Consider the following 15,813-nt stretch of genomic DNA (forward strand, 5'->3'; position numbering starts at 1 on the left):
ACTAAATAAGAACAGAGATCTACAAGTTGTTGAACTGTGTCATGCAAAAGAGCAGGTAGGTAGTTATTTTGTCTGTACACAAATGCTAGGAGTATCAAAAACAAAGGAGTAGAATTGTTGCCTTGGGTAATATATTGGGATCTCATGTTGTAGGTATTAGTGAGACTTGGCTATCAGAAGCAGACATACTAACTGGTATTGAGTACAAAGAGTACAGTATTTTTAGGAAGAAAGGAAGGATAGGAGAGGAGGGGGCAATCTGCTAATGATTGCCCCCTCCTCCCCTCCTTTAACTGGATTCAAGACATCAAATGTCTTGAATCCAGTTAAAGTTGAGACCCATGACTGCAATACTAGTAACAGTTTTTTATGTGGCAGTGAGTTTGAAGCCATCTGATGTGAGGTGGAGTCTAACAAGATTTAAATACACAGTGGGGTGTTATTACAGACCTGGTGAATTGGTTGCTAGTGATGAAGAAATGTGAAAAGAGTAATAGCAATGGGGGATTTAAATATGAAATCACAGGAGAAGAATGAAACTGAATTTACTGAGCAGTTGTGAGACAACTTCCTCAAGCAGCATGTGACAAAAGGAATTGTTTTTCAAGGATAATATCAGCTTTGTACCAGATTTTTATTTTTTCTTTATAATTGCATTTATCTCTAGATTCATCTATAACCATTGGATGAAGGGGTGGGGTATTGGGTTTGTGAATTTTAGGGATCCCATATATCTGGGGCTGTTTCACAATAAGGCTTAAATTTTTTTGCCAATTTCTTTAGTTCAGAATGAAACTTTTATTAAATAACAGAGACCCTTAACCTTACCTTACTAACTTACAATTATCTTGGGGGAGGGCCCGAGCACTCAAGATTTAATCTTGGGGGTGAGGGGTAGAGTTGAGTAGATTTGAGAATAGACACTACACATTGCATACGACCTATGACTGAGCATCTGCAGTGATCGCCAATGAAATCTGTGATCTCCTTGGGCCTAGCTCTGGCAAAAGTAGCGTTTGGTCCGTCCGAGAACTACCTCGTTCGCCTTGTGTTCACAGCAACCATGATTCCTGAGAGCTATAGGGTATTCCCACCTTATGTGACCGCTATTTCATAAGTACTGTAGAAATAGAAGACATGACACAACATAAATAAAAAAATTAATTTTAATTAGGAAAAGATTTTTTGGAAAATTTTCTAGTGTTTTTTTCCTTTTTTTGGGGGAGGCCTGGGCCCCCTGTCTCTCCTTCCTGGGTGTGCCAATGAATGAGAGACAAGTGTTCTAATAGGTAAAAAAAAAACCCAGAGGAATATCTAGATAGATGGATGCAGTTATTACCAGTGGGAAGACCAAAATGTAGGATCTGACAAATAACAAATTTGGAAAAGGAAGGTAGTCAGATAGTCATAATGTAGGTACATATCAGGATTTTGATGATAATACTATATAATTTTATCATGCGACTGCTCTCTACCTCTCTTTATATCTTTAACGTGTTTTAAAAATCTCTAATTTCTATTTGGATATCCCTAGTAGTCTGTTTCAACCCAGATCTTTTTATATTTCTCATCTGCTATTAACAAATATTTCTTAACTAGTTACCATGTACTACTGACATCTCTTCTTTCAAATTATTCCATTCATGTAAGAATTTGAAATTTGGTAGCTGTCTGTTATAAGTGGTAGAATTACAAGAGACAATTATAAAATTGCCTCTCATAATTCCACACACATTCTTTATTCCTTGAGAAAACCACATGATTAACCTCCTTCTGCAGGTTACTATGGGAGCACACACTAGCCACAATAAGAATAACATTCAATCACAGTCAGTTCCACTGATTCTACAACAAAATCCAGAACTCTTGTTTCTCGAGAATTTCAGAAATGGAGTTCACTAATTACCATGCGACTTTCTTCTGTCCAGTCTACATATACATAAAACTGAAAAATCACTTATAATGATCACCTACTTTGCACTTGCTTTGCCTAAACATCTGCTCATCACCTATGTTTTCTGGCCTATAGTAATATCATTATTACACCCTCCATGGAGTCACATCATCTTCTGGTAGTGTTCCATTCACCCACAATTCTCCATCTAAAAAAATCTACTTTTCACACCCCTTTCTTTCTTACATAACTTTCAATGATGTCCTTGGTTCTTACTCTCTTGCCTTCTGCTCTTTTTATAATTTCCTCTAGATTAATCCGATGAAATCCTCTCACTAACATTAAACATCTCTGTCATCACCTCTTTTCCTCCTATCCACCAAACTCTGAAATCCACACTCCTTTGACCTCTCTCTCTCTCCACAGCCAACATTCGAGTCCTGATATTGCCTTAGTCACTCAGCTCTGGACCCCATCCAAAGTTTCTACATCACAATGAAAACCAGTTTAGTATATGTACTGATATTTTGTTTTGTCTGCCGACTGCTATATACCAAACACTCAAAGCTGCCATTGCCACATTTTTCTCCTTTGCCCTAAGCTAAAATAACATCTGTTAAAATAATACTTCTGTAACTCCATGCATCTCTCTCCTCCCTCCATCTTTTCGAAATATGTTATACCCTATCCCTGTTTGAACATCATTATCTAGGAATAATGTTCACCTGACAGCAATAAACCTTGGTCAGAACAGTCTATCAGGGAAATAAACTTATTATTTCTAATTCACCTAGCGTTTGTACATAGAAAATAATTGCATTATCAGTGTGCCCAACAGTTACACTATCTATTATGGCTCTACACGGTTTCTACTATGTCACTAACTTTGCATCTGTGTTTATTTGCTCCAATATATGTAATGGCTTTTCAACTGGTTGCTGTCAAATGCTCTGTAATTTTTCCTCTCAATCAAAGTCTTAGTAAGGCTCTATATTGGAATGCTGGAATATCAGTCATAACAATTGATTTCTTAAAATGATAATAGACTCTTAGCAATTTTTCTTCTTGAACTCAAGACGAAAGGATTTTGATTGAAGCTGATCATTTGTCATAAGTTAACTGATAGTCTGCAAAAAATATTCACATTGTGATAATTTTTTTTAAAAAAAAAGAATGCAGTTTTAGTTTCTATCAATACAAAATGCAACCTATAATAATTTAATTCAATCCTACCTTCTAAAAAAAAAATAAGATGTTTTGTTGCTATTTTTTCTGCGTACGAAGATCATACCGGTTTCCATGGGAATGACAAAATATTTAGCAAGTAACACATTAACATTGTGATTATATTTCTAATTCCTTTTCATCCCAGATAGAATAATGAAGGCATCTATAAAATGTCTTCGGTTATAAGAAATCAAATATGCAAGTTAGATTTTATTTTACAAGTGCAGTCTACAGAAATTTTGAATTTGCTGCCTACTTCAGGTAGTAATAATAACACAACAATATTAATAATTTTGTTTAAACTGCGCCATCATAATGGACTTCTAGGCTAATTAAAATCGTTTCATGACTGTGAAACAGAATTTTACATTCTCCAAGATAAAACAGCTGTTTTTGATTGTCGCCCAGATTAAATAGCTGAGAAGCATTACAAACTTATTCCTCTTAACAGATGTCTCTTTAAAATACAGTGTTCTGCACAAAAATTTACATACCTATAAACACTTACAGAAATGAGAAGTGAGGTATCACTATAAGATATCAAACTTGAGTAACTGCGACCAACTTTCGATTTCACAGGTTACATGAAGTATAGAATAAATAAGGACACGATTCCATTCAAGATTGGACGTATTTCATCACATGCACAACGTGCAAACAAAAATGCATAACAAGAACGATCCAATTACACGCAGGTGTATGATTGCATCATTGTATGATCACTAATTTTTTTACGAATGGATTACATCGTAAAGGATACGAAGTACTACCTTTTTGAAATATATAATTCAAACAATTTTTAAACATAAGTTTACGAAATATTTAATTCAAATTAATAATAAAATATTAATGACATCAAATTTTCGAGTAAAAGATATGGCATTCATTTTGATTTGCTGCAATGAGTAAATTATATCGGGATGGAGAAGAAAATTTTTTCGGAACACTTGGAAAGTTCTGCATGGGATGGAAACTAGCTTAATTCTGGAGTTGAGTGGATGGTAGGAAGACATTCAGTCGAGTAGAAATGGTCAGTATTTTCCTTAGGATAAGGGGGAATTCATTAATGAAATATCCTCTAACGTCTTTTTATTTCCCAATGGGAGTAGGCAGAAACTCTTTAGTCATGATTGCCTTAAAAGAAAGATAGGCGAACAGTCTCCATACAAAAAGGCCTTCAATGGTAATTAACCAAAGCTCTCAGTGCATACAAACATTTCAGGATAAAAAGTACACAATTGCCACCAGCTCTTATATAATTCTCTATAATAGTATGCGATTTGTAGTCGACTATTGATATGCAGGATTAAAAACGAGAAAAACGACTAAATCGGGAATAGGTGGAAGAAATGCTTAGCATTCGAACCGAACTTTCTTCGCGTAACCTAGTACCATGAGGGTGGTCTGAAAAGTCCTCGGCCATAGATTGTAACACTATCGTCAAGATTTTTTTCCCCTTTTAAGTTGGTACATCTGTCATAAGCATGGCTCTACCTTGGAAACAAAAATCCAGAGCACGAAGTGCGGCATTATAATAGAAGTGAAGTGAAGGCACTATAATAATAATAATAATTATTGCGATGGCCATATGGCAGAGTGGTGGGCGTGGTTCTAAGAGGAGAAGGCCTGTGGTATGCCCTACGAGATGAGAGGAATCGTGTGGTTAAGGCTCCGCCCAACTTGGTGGGATAATCAGGCTGCACTGTAACGTGAATGAAGAGTTATCCCAACATCAAGTCCATTTTTCTTTTGCAGTTGAATTAAATCTTCATGGTCACTGATATGATGCTCTTTTTGTTATAATGTTCAAGTTTCTGAGATTTTTTACACTAGGCTAAAATTAGCTCGCATTTTTTGTGTACTATACATGCCTGATGGGCAGAAATTTTAGTTGTTAGGGATTTAAATTGCTGAGTTTTTCTGTACCGTTAAATATAATTGTGCAATTCACCCATTCGTTACTGAGAGATAGCCCCTGAGTTTCGTGAAGTCCTAAGTACCCTACTGATGATCATTCACTACAACCTAAATATCCATTCTTTGCTATGAGCCACTTATGTTTGTCCTTGCATTCAAGTCTCTGTTGCTCTGACCATACTGCTGGGTATTTTACATTTATAGAATTAGTGTCAGTTGCATTACCAGCCATAGTAAAATCAGTTGCAAAAAATGTAACAGAAGCGGGAAAAGTCCACTTTTACTGGGATAAATCTTTTTCTCACTTGTCTATAGCATCTAGTTCCAATCTGCAGTAGCAGAGCAATTTGAGCACTAACTTTTTGAAGCTTGGTGGGAAGAAAATCTCCACCCTTTAATAACTAATAGATGAACCAGCAATGAATGTTTGGAATATTTTGAAAAGTGGATAATTATATCTTTTTAATTTTTCAAGTCTGTTGAATATATATCGAAATCTGCCTTGTACAACTGCATTCTTTAATAGCTGTTGTTGCAGTTAATTAATCGCTGTAGTAATTTGTCATTTGATTGAATATAATTTCAAATTCTGTGCTTTATATGTCTATGAAATAGATTAAAATTTCAATCGAATGCTTCTGAGTTACAGTTACTTGACTGCACTCGATATTCCATTTCTGTTTCTATTTTGTTTGTTTCTCCTGTGGAAATGACATTTGAATTTATAGCACCAGATAACCCAAAGAAAGACTCATGTTTGATTCTAGTTGTGACTAGAGGATATTTTTATAAACCTTTCTTCGATAGGTTACTATTAGCTTATCTCTGGCAAGTAGCTACTTTTCTTCTGGAAACTTGGATTTTTAATCTTGGAACTTGCACTATTTCAGATAATATATATTTTTAGGATTGGAGACCATGAGAAGGTATCAGTTGTCTGCCGTACTCTCTTTCCTGGGCTACACTATTTAAAATCAGTGACAGACTTGGACCAGCTATTATGATTGTCTAAGAACAGAGATTGCTTCTACTTAGTTTCCAAGAGTTAGCACTAAACGGCCTCACTTACTTTTTTTGGGAATGAAAGGCATTAACATAGTTATATATATATATATATGATGACATATGTGGCTAGCATTCAGGCTGCTGTTTTAATAAATGCTGAAGAAGACTACACTAGAAGACTAGGGAAAGACATAAATTAAGTTCCAAAGAACAAGAGATAATATATATCAGCTAGCATGTTAAAACATGTAACTATGTAAAAAAGCACACAAACTAATAATGTAAGAAAATTATTTGCTAAGAGCTATAGTGGCACATGTTGATGCTGAAAGGTTCAGCATCAACATGTACCTGTACTATAATAATGCGGTCTGCGTTTTAATTACCCTGCTTTACCTTTGCTTTATTTAATATTCGTGAATGGCTGCCTTAACTGTAGACTGCCGCCATTTATCTATTTGTACTATATTTCATTTCTCACCCTCAATAGTAACAAATTTTTTTGTTCTAACGACTATGCCAGTTAGACGATATATTGAATATGAGAATATAAGATCTTAAATCAAAGACTAAGCAGATATTGTTTATATTCCCCGTTTATATTATTCTTACTTTAAACTAGTCGTTGCTTAAATATAATTCATATAAGCTTCTATCTTATGCAGGTTCGAATTTTATACGATAGTGCATTGGCAGGATCAGTCCAATGTGTTGTTTACAAACCATTTAATTAAGACAAAAGGAATCATGCGAATCATATTTGATTCACATACATACATAATGTCATTACAATACTCTTGCTAATGTCAATTCTTTCTACTCTAACCTTAGTTCTAAGCAATTCACAATCTAACATGACAATCTAACATTAACTGAATATATATATAAGACATACATTGGTTAAGCCTAATTCGCCATTAACATACGTTGTCTCATAAACATAGATGCTTGACATAGTTCATGTTCAGTATTACAGCTACAGGCGGGTTTCTTTTTATGCGGTAGATACGTTCCACAGAAAACCGCATATAAAAAATCGCACACAAAAAAAAAAAGACCTAACTTAATTTGAAAAATTAGGGATACGTTCCATACTTTTCTAAAACCGAAGTAAAAACCTAAAATCGCATAAAAAGTTTATAAAAATTCAGGAAAATAAGAATACCTAAGTTTGTTTTAAAGCTTTATTCATTTAATTTTATTGAAAAGTAAGAATTTTTTTTTTTTTCACATCTTGTCATCAAAATTATCGTCGCTATTAGACAATATGCGGCAACGTTTGCGAACCGGTGCGAAATCACTTTCATCACCAGAAGAGATAGTCAACGCATCAGATCTGTATGGTAAAGACAATGGTTCTTCACAAACAGAATTAGCTTCACCCTCGTTCTGTGCTGATTTTTTTCTTCTGACAATGTAATCAGTGATTAAACTTTGCGATGATGATTTTTCTAATTTTTTATACACCTCGCGATATTCAGACACAGTTCTTCAGCTCATGTTGGAATTTAAAGACTCTTTCAGAATTTGTATCATTAACAAGAAAATGATTTTCCAATTTATTACACAGTTCAAGACCTTCTCGAATTATATTTTCTGTTTAACTTTAGGCATTATCCACAAGTTATTCGTCTACATCATTCTGGGCTAAATGTATCAAAGCCTTCTCCACCGATTTCCTGTGCCAAAGTAATGATTTCCGCTGATAATGTATGGTTGTACTGTTTGCAACGCATCCAGGTCACGCCTTTCCAGCAGGCATTTAAAGTTTGTGGTCTTATTTCAGCGATTGCAGATGTAACATGATTTACGCAGTCCAAAATAGAAAATTATTTCCAAACATCTGTTACTGTTAATGATTCATTTTCTAGTTTATCCAATATAAATCGAAAAGTGTGCTTAACGTAATATTTTTTTAAAAGTAGCAATTATGCCTTGATCAAATGGCTGAATAATGCTTGTTGTATTGGTTGAAAAAAACACTATCTGCACATTTGGATGTTCTAAATGCAGATGACTTGGTGCATTGTCAACAATTAATAAAACTTTAAAATCGAGAGCGTTTTGCTTCATATGATTTTACTTCTGGTACAAAGCAATTATTGAACCATTCAGAAAGTACAGTAGTTATTACCCAGGGTATTAGCCATCCAATGTACCAGTAGCTGTTTTTGATCTTTGCCTTTAAGAGCACGTGTTCTTAGAGATCGATTTACTAGGAGGGGTTTCAACATTTGACCCCCCAATGCATTGCTACAAAGTAACAACGTTACTCGATCTTTGCTTGCATTAAACCCCCTTGCTTTTTTCTCAGACTTTGCGATGTAAGTTCGACTAGGCATTTTTCTCCAAAACAATCCTGTTTCCTCAGCGTTAAACACTTGATCAGAACAATATCCACTATCTTCAATAATTTTGGCTAACTTCTCTTGAAAATTTTTGGCTGCTGCTTCATTTGTTGCTGCAACCTCGCCTGTAATCTTCACGCTATGAAGTGCATTCCTTTTTAAAATTCCGGTTAACCATTCTTTCCTAGCCGAAAATTCTTTATCAGCCTGGGAAGCGGAAGCAGACCTACTAGACGGCTCCAATTGCTTCATCTCTTCATAAAACCGAAGAGCTTTTTGTTTAACCACTTATAGGAATTCTTTGATCCAAATTACGAGCGCTCGTTCCGTTTTTTTTTCTAATAAAGCATCTCTTGAGCCCGATGATAATTTGGCACTTAGTTTTGTGCCAGAAATGAGATTTTCTTATTGCGGCTTCATTCTATTTGATTGCTGTTATAGTAGATTCGCCTAAATTAAAATGTTTACCAATCGCCGTAGATCTCTCTCTCTCTCTCTCCTTTTGCAAAGCGATCTAAAATTGCAATTTTCATTTCCAAAGAAATTTCTTTTCTTTGGTGCTTTTTTCCTCCATTGGGCCAAATTAAATCTTTAAAATAAAAATTAGTTCAAAATTTAGGCTTTCGATAATGAAAAGACAAACACTTACTCACATGCAAAATTAAACTTCACGGACACTCACTGCATACACGTTACTCACCTGATGCCAGAATGTGCTGCAACACGCTGTTCATTATGTACAACGATACATAAGTTTTTAAGTTATGCACTGCATAACTTCAGATCTGCATAAAAAGAGACCCGGGTGTACTTACATATTTTGTTCCACAGACAGTCTTTCACATTAACCCTTTATTCACATGTAATTCTTCTTGGCTTTCTTTCTGCTTGCTGACACGTTCCTGTTTTTCCCGCTATAATTCTTCCTTGTTGACTATGCCTTGCCTTACAGGACTCTTAACATGGTGGCGATGTACAGCTCCTTCCTTTCGAGACGATTGGAAAAGTAGTTTTCACATGGCGTTGATCCCAGGTAAAAGACTTAGACCTTACGCTGCTTCTCTTTGAATTTCCGACTGTGAACTTGGCGTGATGGGGACTTAGGTAAGAGAAAGCTTAGAAAACCCTGAGACAAATTCTAATTAATTAACAATTAACATTTCTGACTTAAAGGGTGAAGCAAAATGCTTTTCATACTCCAAGCTATCTGATAGGGAAACAGTAAGTGGAAAAATGTATGAGTCAACTGCTCGCCCTGCGTGGGCTTGTAGATTAAACATCAGAATTGGAGTTTAAGAAGGTTTTGGTCTTATAAGTTTGAAGTTATCCGTTGCTCCATAATTTGTAGCTAGTTGAACCAATTTGTTGCAGTATACAGATGCTTTTGAAAAGAACTTTATTGCTATAGTTTGCAGGAAAGTGTAAATATAGGGAACATCTGTGTCCTGATGGAGCTACACATTCTGAAGAAAGATGGAGCGTTTGGATCATACGCAGACACTTGTTTTGCACTCGCTGTAAGTTGAGAATATTAGTATCAGCGGTATGGCTTCAAGCCGGAGAAGCATAAGTGAGTATGGGAGGAACCATTAGTTTCTAGATAAATACTTTAATTCTGGTGTTTAGTTTACTGTTCCTGTTGATTAGAGGATAGAGTTGAGTAAAGGCTTTCGATGTCTTTCAACAGAGAGCCTTGGTATGTCAGCTGAAAGTTAGCCTTCTCTCCAGTAGTACACCAAGTTTTCTGTTTGCCACGGGATTTTTTGTATTAATCAGGAAGATATCCCCCTTTATGAAGCATTGGTTTTCTGGTGAATAACATGGCTATGCTCTTCCGGAGATTTACTTGCAGTCTCCATTTGGAGAACCATTTTTCAATCTCTAGTAGGTTTTCTTGCAGTTTTTTGATGGCAAGATGTGGTTGTATAGATCTGGCTAATATTGCTGTATCATCCGGGTAGAGGGCCATGATGGATGACAGTGGATTTTGCGGGATATCAAACATGTAAATGGAAAACAGAATCGGAGCTGGTAAAGATCCTAGTGGAACTCCAGCCAAGATACGTTTCTGTGTTGATACTGTACCGTTGATCTTGATTTGCATACGCCTGTCAAAAAGGTATGATTTAATTAGGTGAACTATTTCCAATGGTATTCCATTTGATATCAGTTTATGCAGTAATCCGAAATGCCAAATTTTATCAAATACACTGGTTTTGTCAAGGAAAACAGCCCCCAGTGTTGATGCCAATTGTATCCAATGGAGATGTATTCGACTAGTCTATGTATCTGTTGGGTTGTACTATGTAATTGACAAAATCCGAACTGCTCTTTAGGAAGAATGTCTAACTTGTGTACGGAGGCTTGGAGTCTGGTAAGAATAACCTTTTCTGCGATTTTACCCAAATTTGAGATGAGGCTGATTGGCCGATAATTTTGAGGCAGGTGCGGGTATTTTCTGGTTTTATGGATTGGAATTTATCTGCCACCTTCCAACAGGAAAGGAAATGTTTAAAACGGAGGATGGAATTAATTATGTTGATCAGATGTACAATAGCTATACGAGGCAGCCGCTTAATCACATTGCTGGTGATGCCATCTGGTCCAGGAACCTTTTTTGTTTTTTAATTTCTTGATTATATCATATATTTCTGCTGGTGATGTGGGTGCAATTTGATTGAAGCAGGTTACAGGAGATTTTAATGAACATCTGACATGTCGATGGATCTCGTAGACGTGATTGAAGTGCCGATGTTCATATGAGGAGTTTACATTGCTTGTTTAAGTTTTTTCCTGTTGCTTCGGCTTTATCTGTATCGGTGTGGTTGAGGCCCAGATTTGTTTGGAGAGAGGGAACAGATTTGGTTTTGTTTGATCTTTCTTATTAGATTCCAAATGCAGTGATTGTCAGGAGTAATAGAAGTCAATCTTTCTTCCCAAAGTTGACTTCTATGTGCTTTAAGGGCATCTCTCACTGCAAAATTGAGCCTATTCGTTTGTCTTGTGGTGTGCCGGTATTGTGAAACTTTTTTTTTTCTAGCCTTATTTTTCTCCTAGATCAGGTTCATGATATCTTCTTGCAAGTGTTTGGGCCTGAGGGCAGTTGTGACTGCTGTAAGGGTTGTGTTAATTTGTTGGGTCAGGTCTTTAACAGCTGTTTCAATTTCTTCTTTGGATTTTATAAGTGGAACAGGACCAATATATTTCTGGAGTACTTTGGACAACCTTTATCATGATACGAATGAGTGTGTGTATAAGGGGGCAATTTTTTCTTGGTTTCCCAACTGCAGCAGTATTCGATTATGGTCAGATGAAAGATCATTTAGTGTTATTAAACTGTGCGGGTGTCTCACATTCTGTAATATGACTTATGACTGTGTCCTAGACATCAGCAGTGCCATACGTATTATGGTAGGTAGGTTCAGTGGGACCTATTACAAGTGTATTGATGGATCCTGTATAGTTAGCAAGTATCTGGCCATTCCTATTGGTAGTTCGACTGTTCCGGGCAGGATGCTTGGCATTTAAGTCACCGGTAATGATGACAGGCAGGCTCTCTGATGCCCAAGATGGCATCCAAATCCGAGGGCAGTAATGATTTTAATGGACAATTGTATGCTACATAGATTTTTAGTCTACTAGCCGAGCTTGTTAGAACCTCTACACCTGTAACCTCAAGATTAGTGGTAGAGCGGATGTTTACAGAGTGATGACTAATATAATTCTTGATGAAAATGGCAGTGCCACCACATTGTGGGTCAGCCTGTCAGTTCTGTACAGATGATATCTGCTAAATTTGGGGTTGTCCGATGGTCTCATATGCGTTTCACTCATCAAAACTACATCTGGCTGATGTCTTTGGGTGAACTCTTGGAGTTCCAAGACCTTATTTCTGACGCCGTTTGCGTTCTACGCGATAATCTGCAGAGAGCCAGGATTTAGTTTATTCCTGTTCGTGAATGAGCGCTGTGAGGATGGTTTGTGTATTTTTTTAGTAGAGAATGGGATAGGGTTGGATCTGCTGAAGACTAGTAGCATATTTCCGAGAAGAGGTGATGATAGCTGTCAGGTTTGTGTGTGGTACTGGCTGATCTTGTTCATGAGTTATCTGTTTAGAACGGACTACATCTGCATATGTCCTTGTCTGTCGTTGTTGAGTTGTTCTTTTAAAGTCCTCTGGCTGCAGCAGGTGGGCTTCTGACAATTTTTGCTGGTCATTGAGAGACTGTAGAGCTGAGGCCTCTGCCATGGATCTACTTGGAGAGGAAAAGTGCCTGTCTGTATACCATCTTCTATTTTTTGGGTTTTGAATGCATCCTCCATCGTTGGCTGTGTGTGGACCACTGCAGTTGGTACATTTGGCCAGGGTCATTTTCGGCTTTGTACAGATATTGGTTGGGTGGCTGTCACTGCATTTTAGACATTTAAAATCAGCCTTACACATTTCTTGGGCATGGCCAAACTTTTGACATCTCTGGCACTGACCTGTTGAGGCCCTTTTCCTTAAGGGCTCTGGGCTGATTTTAAGTCCACAGATTGACAACAAGTCATAAATCAGTTTGTAAGATTGATGGATCTCAACTAATACTAGTGGCATCAGAGTCTTGTCTTTTTTGGTCATTCTGCTGACCTTGATGGGTAGGAGGTCTTGATGGCATAGATCAGCAGCCACTTCTTCTGTTAATACGTCTTTAGACATTCCTCTGAGCACCACCTTCAGATTTTTCTGTGAGCTGAGCAAGAACGCGTGATACTGAATGCCTCTGACATTCATTTCTCCTGTCAGTTTTCGGTAGTCCATCACTGTGGTGGGCTGAATCTTGATGCCATCGGTGACATTTTTGGTGGTGATATAAGAGATCTGTAGATTAGACATGATTGCCCTAAGATGCATCCATCTTTGTTTTTAGCAGAGTATGATCGGAGGTATCTTTTCTCTAGTGGAGGCAGTGGGGTCCAAAACTGCACCATCTTCCATTTCATCATATGCAATGGTTTTCGCTTCTTGCACGCTCGGACCTCTGTGAAGTCTGAGGGGGGGGGCGGAGATCACCAAGTCCAGCTTCTCTTCTGTTGGAGCATTGTCGTCACCCTCTTCATCGTTCCCTGACATAAAGTAAAAATTGATTTCAATTTTTTTAAGAATCTTTTTAAGTATGTTTTTGGCTAGCCCTCTGTTAAGTGACTCTACCAGGGCATCAACATGAACTTCACTCATTATGAGAAAACGAGGTGTAAAAGCACTGTTTAAGAGCTTGGGTCCTTAAGTCCACGTAAAAGTTCCGTAGACCCAATCAATGGTCTACTCACAGAGAGAATCCCGCAGCCGCAAAGGACTGCCAGCAAAACCGAACGTTGGCAAAATGCTCGAAGTAGGAACATTGAATTAAATTAAATCAACCCGTGATTTTAATTGGGGCCCCGTGTGATTCAGGACCTGCTTTGTCCCTTCTTTCCACCAAGTGTAGACCGACAGTCAAAATCTCCTTCTAGAGATGGGCACAGGGCAGGGAACAGGAAAGGGCCTGGAAAAATTGTATTAAAAACCAAAACCTTACCTTGCGCTGAACAAATGCTGATCCAAAACTCATAATCCTAACCTTGCATTCAAAAATCCAATCAGAATTCCTTGACAAAATTCCTTCACGACGAATTGCCTTATATAGACCCGGACCTCCGTTGTGCGCATGCGCACCTCTCTTGGATAATTGGTCACGTATTTATCTTCGGACATTCTAACATGTCCGAAGATAAATACGGATAAATACATGTCCGAAGATAAATACATATCCAAGGGTCATGATGACGTCATTCTTCGCTTCTTTATAACTTTCCATCTATAGCAATTCTTATAATTATTCACTAGTTTTAGCATAAGACTAACTGATTTAACATTACTATATAACCTTACATGATGACGTCATGCGCCACATTATTTTTACAAAGGTTTAATACAATATTATTAGAGAAAAGATTATTTCAGTCAAAAAATTAACATCACTCCAGTACATTCTTCTATACAAAAAACATGTAAAAACTAACATGATAAGTTTAGGCACATATCCAGAGATTTTACACTATAGACAATACCATTGTTGTAATTTTTATACATGATGATATAAAAATAAGGATATATCCTATAAGTTTTATTCCAAAATCAAAGATTCCTTTAGCCTTAATTAACTTTTGAAGGCTAGTGGGAAGTCACTTCTATCATTAGCCATCACTGATAGCTGGCTGAGGGCTATCGATGAATTCATTAAGCACGGGCATAAAGTGTATAACAGACAGCTGTGACAACCTCATGATCACCTAATGCTATCATTATATACGCTGCTTGACAAAATTAACACTACAAAATCCCTTTCATGAATGTTTTTGATCAAATAGTTATTCTAATATGCAAATTCCAAGTATCCAGTGGTAATTAATTTACCATTACAACGATCAGCACCCCAAAGCAAATTACTCATCTTATAAAACACTTGATGTCTGTTTTTTGGATGCTTAGTGGGTTATCCATAGTTGTAGTATCTTTAAGAGCAACTCATCTTTGTTTGATGATTCTAAGATGGCAAGCCATTAGACATAGATTTGAACAGTCATATATGCCAAGATAACACATTGAGTTAATCTCTCAATGTGTCGCGAAGGTGACATGCTGACTTCATGCGTCGTATTTGCGCTTGTGATGCGGTTTCAGAAAACAGGAACCATTATAAGAAGAGCTGGCCAAAGTCTCTCGTGGGCTATGCTAACCAGATCACACTGCTATCTGGCTTCTCTGCCAGGATGACTGAACATTACGAGATCCTACTGCCGATTGCCAATTTGTTGCTGCACTGCAGGTGAAAATACTTCAGACTGGACAGATAAAAAGGCTCAGTTCAAATGGACTTCACAACAGGAATCCAATGGTGGAATATCATTAACAACGAACCATGATAGAGCTCTTGGAAACTATTGCTCTGAACATGCCACTAGCCAGGTTTTTGTACACAAACGGATTTCACACTTTGTTTGATCGATGGAGTACGAAGAATGCGGTTTCGTCCCTCTAATATCAGAGAAACGGACACTTTGCACAAGACACAGTGTTCTCATTTGGAGTGGAATAATGATGAATGGCTGCACTCCTTTTGATAGGGATACATTAAGTGAGCATTGTTAGTGAGAACAGCCCAACTGATTTAGGAGTATCTTCAAACTGAAAATATTCAACGACTGCAATTCTTTACAGAGACTTAAATCCAGTGAAATATGTGTGAGACACTCTTGGCCTTAACATTGCACTATGACAGTCATTGCAGTGGTCATTGGGTGAGCTAAAGTCTGATCTGGTAGAAGTATGGGATTTTTTGATACAGAATCATATAGACACCTTGTATAGATTATTGTCGAGTGCTGCTAGACTTCTTTAGA

At 37.1% G+C, this 15,813-nt stretch overlaps 1 protein-coding gene across 3 annotated transcripts in view; it reads right to left on the reverse strand.

The window, feature by feature from the left end:
* Positions 1 to 3,823, reverse strand: part of LOC150109245 (dnaJ homolog subfamily B member 9-like) — a 35,928-nt gene extending 32,105 nt beyond the window's left edge. Inside the window, exon 1 of one of the 3 annotated variants that reach the window (XM_090406667.1) lies at positions 3,630 to 3,823. The gene's annotated coding sequence lies outside the window, so the exon portion shown is untranslated. Of the gene's footprint in view, positions 1 to 3,127; positions 3,172 to 3,615 lie in introns of those variants that run through there. The other 2 variants (XM_090406660.1, XM_090406675.1) reach the window with 2 other exon arrangements.
* Between the last annotated feature and the right edge of the window lie 11,990 nt (positions 3,824 to 15,813).

Source organism: Typopeltis vanoorti, chromosome 2, assembly GCF_054136105.1.
Source record: "Typopeltis vanoorti isolate ZY-2024b chromosome 2, IOZ_Tvanoo_1.0, whole genome shotgun sequence".
In the NCBI taxonomy this organism is placed as follows: domain Eukaryota; kingdom Metazoa; phylum Arthropoda; class Arachnida; order Uropygi; family Thelyphonidae; genus Typopeltis; species Typopeltis vanoorti.